At 44.9% G+C, this 9,307-nt stretch overlaps 1 pseudogene; it reads right to left on the bottom strand.

Moving 5' to 3' along the window:
* Nucleotides 1-2,045: 2,045 nt before the first annotated feature.
* Nucleotides 2,046-9,307, bottom strand: part of LOC102966989 — a 29,729-nt pseudogene continuing 22,467 nt past the window's right edge.

Below are 9,307 nucleotides of genomic sequence, written 5' to 3'. Positions count from 1 at the left end.
TGCATCTGTATCTCCTTTCTGCCAAACTGAGCCTCCTGGTTTCTTGAGGATGCAGGAGATAATAAGGTTAGAATGATTAATTGTGATTCAATGATTAATTGTGATTCATCGTTTGCTTTACCTCATATTACCCACTCAACAGTCTCAGAAAAACAATACAAATGCTACTGTCCAAATATGATTACTGAAAACAATTAGAAAAAACATATGCATCGTCCCCCTCCTTGTCTCCTGAACTTGTGTAATTGTATTGTACCTGTATTTTCAAATCATATAGCCTTGCAGACTATGCCCTCTGCCTTTTGGCCCTCCTTCAAACCTACTTTTATACTAGCGTATCATATATATCAATGTCTCTTTGATTGTTTTGCTTATGTGAAGCTTATTATCTAGTAAATCCCTCGGGAAGAGCTCTTAGGAATAAAATTCCTTAGTTCTTACATGCAGATAATAGTTACCTGTGCCCTTTGTACACAAAAGCTAGTTTTTCTGGATATAAAACTCCTGAATTATATTTGCTTTTCTTAGGTACCGTAAAAACGTCACTTCATTTTCTTCTAACATAAAGCATTATTGTCAGAAAGTCTGATAACCTGATTTTTCTTTCCCTTATAAGCCATTTCCTGGCTTTTGGCTAGATGCCTGAATAATTTTCTTCTGCCTTTTTTTATTTTCTTCTTCACGTGAAGCGATTTTACCAAGACATCTTGCTATCAATCATTTGGCCTCAGTTTTTCAGGTACACTGTGTGCGTGTGTTCTTTCAATGTGTAGGGTCAGATCTTTAATTATTGTTATTATTTTGGGAAAGTTTCCTTAAATTATCATTTCTAGTATTTGCTCTATCCCCCTTGCTTTGGTTTTCTTTTTCCAGGACCACAGTTGCCACATACAAAATATTCCAGGCATCTTTTAGTATTTTCATTTTCTCTCAAATTCCTTTTATCTTCTCTTTTTTTCTGCATTCTTTTGAGTCTTATGAATTTCTTCCTATTTACCTTCTGTTATCTATAAGGCATTATTTATTATATCTATTCACTCTCACGTTCCCTCTACTTTGGGTCTTCCTTTCTGAAACAACTTTGTTCTTCCAGTTCCTTTCTGTGATTTGTCAGGTAATCTCTGAGGTTATGATTATTATTATTCTCATTCATGTGGGTGATGATGTCATTTCCTTAATCTCTTTTAGCTCATTTTGAAGCAATAGGTTACAGTTTTGATTTATTTTGTAGGTACCTGTCTCTGGCACACTTTCGCCGTCTATAAAGATGTTATTCTCTTCCTTAGTCTCTTTGTTCTAATAATAATTCTGTGTGGGTTTCACCCTTGACATTTTTATGTTTGCTTTTTATGTAAATGCAATGTTCCTGAACCTTGTGAAGGAGGTCCTCGTTCAGGGTAGCCTTCTAACTCCACAGGGCTCCCTCTTTGGTTGTGTTTGTGTAGTATTTAAAAACATGGCAGCTCGCCTTCTGAGATGTCCTGGCTCTACGGCCCCACCCCATTTTTATATGGACTCTTTCTTTTTATACTATTATCCATATTCCACTCAATTCTGATCCCATACCCAGCAGTTTCTCATCAGTATGAGCATTGGGGATCCCTGGCCAGTCAGTTTTGAACAGTCATAGAGTCTAGAATGCTCCATCCCTTCAGACCTTGTCACAGACCCCTTGCATTCACCCACTAGTCGACTGGGCAGACCTTCTAGTTTCTTTTCTTTCTTTAACTCATATTTAATGTTAGTTAACTCCTACTTATCATAGAATGTACTCTCCCAACATTTGTACAAAAAAAATTTTAATATAAATGAAACACGTTGTCATAGTCCTTTAAAAGCATTTTTTAATGTTTATTTATTTTTAAGAGAGAAAGAGAGAGAGAGAGAGAAACAGACAGACAGAATCTGAAGCAGACACCAGACTCTGAGCTGCCAGCACAGAGATTGACACAGGGCTCGAAGTCACTGACCTTGAGATCATGACCTGAGCCGAAGTCGGATGTTCAACCAACTGAGCCACACAGGCGCCCCTATGTAGGCTAATTTTAAATGAAGGTCCTCTTGGTCTGTTTTACAGAATTGGTAATGTTTGGTAATTATCTTATTGATCTTGTCCAGGAATCTCGAAATCTTCCAGAGGAAAACCACTTAAGGCAGTTGGTAAAATGTGTTCTGCTATGTCCTGGGCTAATTCATTCTTTGCTTCCAGAGTCTCCATCAAGCACGTGACTTTGATCCGTCTTCGTGTTGCTCTGCGTTCTTTTTGTAAGCAAATTTTCGTCGTCTTTCTTAAGCTTGTTATTTCTTTTTCCAGTGTAATTATCCTTTTTTTTTTTCTTGCCTTCAAAAGATTTCTAAAAGCATAACTGCGTTCAAGTAGTACTTACTGACTTCTAATGTTTGATCTTAAACGAGGAGGTCCTGTTGGAGCACAAGTGTTGTTTTCCTTCAAAAGACTCCTTGATTTGAGTTTCACAGACTTTCAGTGGGTACACCAATCAAAAACAGTTGGAACGGCATCCATTTTAAGTAGCCAAGTTTGTCCTGTTAAGTCTAAACGGGAGGCTTCAAAGTGCTTTGAACAAAGAAAGGTGTGTTTTCCTGGCACAAAATTGTTGCGCCTAAGTGGGAGAACCCATTCTTTCCTTCTTTTAGGATCCAGGGGAAACTTGTGGAGGCTGATGTTAAGGTGCCTGTCATGGGGAGTAGCACAGCCGGCTGCTATACAATTGGCTGGCTTTCCCTTCCCCTCTGTTCTGAGGCACTGGCTGCCCCACTTCCTTTTGGCAAAGGCTGGGCAAGCGAGGCAGGGCAAGGGCCCACCGAGAGGAGTCGTGGGAGCCGGGTGGGAAGGACGTGAGTGTGTATTAGGGATGGTGGTGCCAACCTTCCCTGTCTCTTTATTAATATGGCAGACTTGAGCCAGCACAGCAGAAAGTCCTGGAACTCCGGTGGGACACAAGTCACCTCCTCCCAGACCCTAAAAGGGAGTGGGATTACTGGACCTCTTTGGCAGCCATCCTTGCAGCAATTAAAAAGGTGTCTCTCCCCCTTCCTCCCCATCACTATGAAACTCTCCTGCCTCCATAGAACTTTCCAGTGAGTCTCAGTTGGCCTTTTGCGTATTGTTCTTTTCTCAGGTCCAGCAAACACCTGACCACTCATTCTGCTTCCTGCTACATAGATGCTGAGATCTTGCAGGGCTTAGGGTTGTTAATGATTTGTCCCCACCTGCTCGTGTGTTAGGCTTCTTGGGGGTACCTCATCACCTGCTTTGCTGTCAACGTCTGTAGCTTTGGAGGGTTTGGTCTCTAATGGCCCATCTTTCTGTGGGGGAATTGCTGAAATTCGAAAACCATGCTGCCTTCTTTTCTATGTACAGGTGTTTTTTGTTTGCTTTTATTTGAATTAACGGCCTACTATTTTCCATTAAAATCCATATTTGGGGTTTATCTTGAGAAATTCCTATGCCTAGTTACACTGCACCTGCATTCCCATGTGGAATGGGGAACAGCGGAACTAAGTAGCAGCATCCCCCATTAGATGGGTGTGGGCTCTCCTGTTTGCTATGCCCCAGCACCCTCCATTGTTTCACTGACCAGGTGACCTATTTACACAATCTTCCTAGCTCTATATCCACAGAACATGCCTACACTCTGACTCCTGTTCTAGGGCCAATGACAGGAAGTAGGAAATACCCAGGACCCCCTTACCTTCTTACCCAGGGTTTTCCTTCCACGTGTGTTTCCTGGAATCCCCTCAGGCATTTGGGTTTCTCCCTTCCCAGGCCTCCCCTGTCCAGCTCCTGGTTCCAGGAAGAACACTTACAAATTCTAAGGCTGCCTATGGACACAGCTCTTAAGAGAAGGCACTGAGTTCCATCTGAGAGTCAGAAACGTTGATCACATGGAAGCCAATTTCAACAAGATGTAGGCAGGAGACAGGAGGAATACACAGGCCAGTAGCCAGGGGTTTGGTGTATCAGGCAACAGAGGACAAAGCAGATCAAAGTGCTGGTTCTGCAGGTGGGGCTGAAACAAACATTTGGCCGGGGCAGTGAAGGGGAGGGTCGTCCATGGTTGATGAAAAGCAAGAGTAGGATCTGGGAATGTAGCAGGGTGGGGTGATGGGAAATGGTGAATTCTGCCTGCTGGATGCCTTCTATATACAGCCTGGTACTCAGCCTAAAGAAGTGCTGCTTGCCAGTTGCCTTTGGGCTGCCCCCCTAAGCTGTAGGTCCCAGGAAAGCATTTAGACCTGCAAGGAGATGCTTGCAATTCCCTGAAGAGCCTCAAGCTCCTACACCTGTACGTTGTACCTGCCATTCCTCTTGTACTGACTTCCCACCATCTTTACCCAGGCAATAAAACACCTAAGATCTGACCTCATCCAGAGACTTCTTGGGCCAAGTGAAGTGCCTCCTCTGGGCTTCCACAGGTCCCTGAGAGTGGTACTCATCACATTCTATTATCTCTTCCCTTATTTGTTTCTGCCAAGCTAAGATCTCCTTAAAAAGAAGAAAAGGATCTTACTATGTTCTGTATCTCCTACACCTACCATGCTCCAGGTGCTCAAAAAATCTATCAGTACTTCTGAGCATCTTAGGTATCACAGGGATGCAGCTGGTACCAGTGCCCATTCTTAGGAGAATCGCAGGAGAGTAGCCCAGTCACCCCTGGTGTGCAGTGTTGAGATAGCTGGGTGAGCTCACAGCATCTGACTGTCTCATCAGCATCTTTCATCTCCTAGGGCTCCCTTTACAATCATTTTAATTACTTTATTGCAAGTTTCATCAGGCAAGTAACACGAAGGAGAGCAAAGAGACCATCGGGCCCCCTGACTTATTATTCAGAGACGGGAACAATGTCCCGTTAACCATGGAAACTTGAAGATGCACAAAGGTTTTCAGAGTCAGCTGTCATCATTGCTCATAAAGTTTTCAAAGAGCATATTCAGAGGCAGGAACAGGGTCTGGGCAGAAAACACAATGGCAGGTGGGAGGAATCAGGAGAGCTGTCCATCACTGGAACACTGAGCATCCTGTACACCTTCATCCTGAAGGTGTAGGACTGCAGAGAGGGTTTATGGGTCAAAGCTGTGGTCTGTAGAAGGTGGATTTATCTGCCTGGTGCTGGACTTCTCTTCTCCATTCAGCTAAAGCCACTAATTTCCTTTCTATAGGCCTGTATCCTCAGGGAAATTTAGGTATCCTCTGGTCAGAAGCCGTGGACACTAAGGCAACCTGACTGTAAGCGCGCAATGACCCAGGGCTGTAATCCACAAACTGGGCTTTTTCCTTCCCCCAGGATAGAACCCTCAACATAAACTGAGTTCTAGCTCTGGAAATTGAGGCAATACCATGCTTAAGCTTTCTTGGTTGACCACTACACTCAACAGTGGTTCTCAATCTTGGTTGTACATTAGAGTCATCTGAGGGCTTTTAGACACACCAATGCCTGGAATTTACCCTAGATCAAAAGAATCAGAATCTCTGGGGATGGGGCTTGAGCATCAATATTTTTTACAGCTCCCTAGGAACACCGATTGCCTAATGCTACACAGCAGATCACTTTATGACTTAAAGCAATAGATAGGCATCCTCTTATACTTTCTGTGTGTCAGGAATCTAGGAGTGGCTTAGTGGTTCTGGCTTAGGGTCCTTCATGAGGTTATAGTCAAGACATTAGATGGGGCTGGAGGGCCTGATTCCAAGATGGCTCTTCTACATGGCTATTGACTGGAGGCCTCAGTAACTTGCCACATGGATCTCTCTATAGGGTTGTTTGGTCATCCTTACCACAGGCAGCTGGCTTTCCCCAGAGCAAGGGATGTAAGAAGGTGGGAGGCAAGACAGAAGCCACCATGTCTTTTGTCTTGGCCTGGCCTTGGAATTCACACTCCATTGTCTCCACATACCCTTTTGGGTTACATTGAACAGGATAGTCCTATTTGTTGTGGGAGGGTCTACCTAGGGACATGTATACCAGGAGGGTAAGGCTTTTGGGGGGGGTGGTGTTTTGGAAGCTGGCTATCATAGCAGGTGTCTCTAAAGTACAGCCAAGGTTGAGAATCATTGCTTCTGGTCCCACTGGGGCTGAGGCCCTGCCTCTGTCTTTCTTAGCTCAAAGTAAACACAAGAGACTTATTAGTGTTTATTCTCTTCACACAACAGCCAGAGTGGTTTTGGTCTTTTTAACTATAATGAATATTTTTGTACATAATTCTTTGTTCTGCTAGTAGATTATTCCCATGGGGGTAAATGCTATAACATGAAAATACTTGTTCAAATCTCTTTTTTCCCCTGCAGGGAGGTCCAAGTATTTTGTGGTTTTGTTGGTTTTTTTCCATCTCTGATTGTTTATTTTATTTTTAGCATGTGAATCTAATCATCACACTCCTGTTCAGATTTGAGCAGTGACCTCCCAACAATCATGGGGTGAAGTCCGCAATCTTTCTCATGGTTGAAGGGCTCCTGTGTGATCGGCCCGTCTCTTGCCCTCCACCCCCAGCCTCATATCATTCTGCTTTGCCCCTTGCTCACTGCAATCGGGCCACACAGGTTTAACTTCAGCTCCTAAAACATATTACTATGTTCTGCTCCTCAGGGCCTTTGCACAAGCTCTTCCTCCAAGTCTGACTCGGATAACTTGTACTTACCCTTCAAGTATCAGTTCCTAGGCCAACCCAGTGGGTTCTCCCATGGGACCCACACTACCTTTGCCTCAGAGAATTTATTGTGATGCATTATAATGCACTTATTTGTGTGACTACTTGTTTATTTCCACTAAACTGGGAGTGCCATGGGGGCAGAGATCATTTACTTTTCTCTGCTGTCTGCTCCCCAGTACCTAACACTGCACTTCGCATACAGTAGGTGCTCCCAAGGTGCTTGCTGAATGAATGTTTGTAAGTATAAAAGTCAAGGCCCAGAAACATTTAGAGACATGCCCAAGGCCACCCAGGATACCTGCCTGGGCTTGATGGCAGATATGCTAAATTCAGAATCCCTGCTTCATATCTAGTGTCGCTAGAATCCTCCACCCATGTCCCTTGAATCCCATCCCATGGAGAATTATCTACACCACCTGCTCTAAAGCTGGAATCAAGGGCTCCCCGTCAATGGAAGAGCCAGGCTTCTGTGGCCATCAAGGGATGACTTCTCCACCCAAAAGTGACAGCTGTCTTTGGCTGGGCTCTTGTGTTGTGCTGGGGAGGGCTCTCATCAAGGTAACCCTGAGTCTCTCCACCTCAGCTCTTCTCATTTTGAGCATCCATGCCTCTTGAAACAGCCCTGAGAGTTTCCATTTAGCCTTTGGGGATGCTGCCAGGCCTGTCCACATAGGTGAAGGGCACTGGCTACCATTATTTAATGATTCCCCCAAACCAGTGAACTGTTTGTTCCTGTGACCTATGTTCCTATCACTCTCAGAGAACGTCTGGCAGAAGCGAGGGACAGCTCAATAATAGCCTTGAGAAGCCTTCACTGCCCCTCGGTCCTAGGCCAGCCTGTCTATGCTGGTGGCAGGTTGCAGGATGGTGGGGGCAGATGAAGAGAAGTGAAGTCAGAGCCCTTATCCCTGACTAGCTCCCTCCAGCTCCCAAGTCCCTGTGCTACACCCTCTTACCCCCAAAACCACCATTGTGGTGCCATACCTGACCCTGTCTCCTAGGGGCAGGCTAGGGCCTAAGTCCTCTACCCACCAGAATATGCCCATCCTGGGAGTCACTCCATACCGTTTCTGCTGGTTGCAGAACCCATCATCAGATCTCTGTGAATGCCCAGAGGTTAATGGCAGACCTGTACATGACAGATCCACCAAAGAAACAGACAAATTTCCACTTGCATCTAATGGCACCTAAGCTCAGGCAAAAGTACCAACCACCCCCTTGGCATATACATGCGTATACACATGCACACATGTACTCACAGACTCAGGCTCACTCAGCCTGGGCTGCCTTAGCCCTGGCCACCTCTCCCTTACCCATGGCATTGCCAGATTAGTCCCAGGCACCTCACCAGGACACCATGAAGCTCAGGTTCCAATCCGGTGGTTCCCAGATGTGCTGACCATGGGTCTATCTCTTCCTTGATAGGCTACTCATGATTCTTCCTCATCTCTTCTGTCTGATGAGCCTACCTGCCGTTCATCTCTCAATGTCCAAATCCCACTCATCCTTCAAGGCACAAATTCAGCCTCCTCCATGAAGTCCCCCATTCCTGTAGCTGGAAGTCATACCTCCCTCTTCCGACTACCCATAGCATTTTAGCTCCACCTCCTCTATGACTCTTGAAACCAACTTTCTGCTTCCTAATCATGTTGTTTTTATGCACCTTTTAGCAACGCCTTTCCCTCAACTGTTTTATACATTTTAACTTGTTTCTACCTGCCTGCCTGTGCTCTCCAGAGACAATGTGTCATGATGGAAAGGTTGTTGGCTCTGGTGAGTGACAGAATGGAGTTGCTACCCTCCTTCCCCCTTCCCTCCCTTCCTTTCCTCCTTTTGTAAATATTTCTCCAGTTCTATCTGTGCCAGGTACCTTTGCAGCAGCACCACAGCAAAAGATATTGTCTGCAGCCTAATGGAGTTCTAGTCCCCAGCCCTTTCATTACTGGCTATGTGACCCGGGCAAGTTGTTTAATCTCAACAAGCCTCAGTTTCTTCATCTACAATATCAGTCTTTATAATAGTTATCTTCTGGGTGGAGTAATAATTAAATGGAGTAATATACATAAAATACCTAGCACTTAATGCATACTCCACAAGTATGTATATATTCCTCTTTGTTAGAGAGAACTCTCAAACGTCATAGAGATTCAAGAGTATGTGTTGAAAGAGAGGAAGGAGGGACCAAAAAAAGGGAGGGGAAGAGGGAAGCGATCACGAAAGTTCATCTGAGAACTGTCTCTGAATTGCCAGCACCCACCCTGCCCTCTACTTTCCCACCTGGATTGTAAAAGGGGATACTGATTGCAGCCTGGGAGAGACAGCTCTTCACAAGGACCCCAGTTTGCCCAGTCCTTTTCAGGTTATCCCTTATGCACATGCAGTCACGGAGCCAGGGCTAAGAGCCCTTCCATGGACTTATCACATATTAAAAATAAATAAATCCCTTCAGTGGTTTTCAGGGTGCCTAAAAGCTGTTGCCCCCCAGGCTCCCCACTGAACTTCTGCCTTCGTATTTATAACCCACTAGCTTCTCTCCTTCCTGGCTTCCCAGACAGTGGTGCAGACAAAAGGACCGTTTATAACAGCTTTTCTGACAGCTGGACATTATTTAATTAAAACTTCTGGCACCCACATAGTG

The sequence above is a fragment of the Panthera tigris genome, chromosome E1, assembly GCF_018350195.1.
Source record: "Panthera tigris isolate Pti1 chromosome E1, P.tigris_Pti1_mat1.1, whole genome shotgun sequence".
Classification (NCBI taxonomy): Eukaryota; Metazoa; Chordata; class Mammalia; order Carnivora; family Felidae; genus Panthera; species Panthera tigris.
Note: the sequence above shows the minus strand (reverse complement) of the source record. Positions and strands in the feature narration are given on the sequence as shown.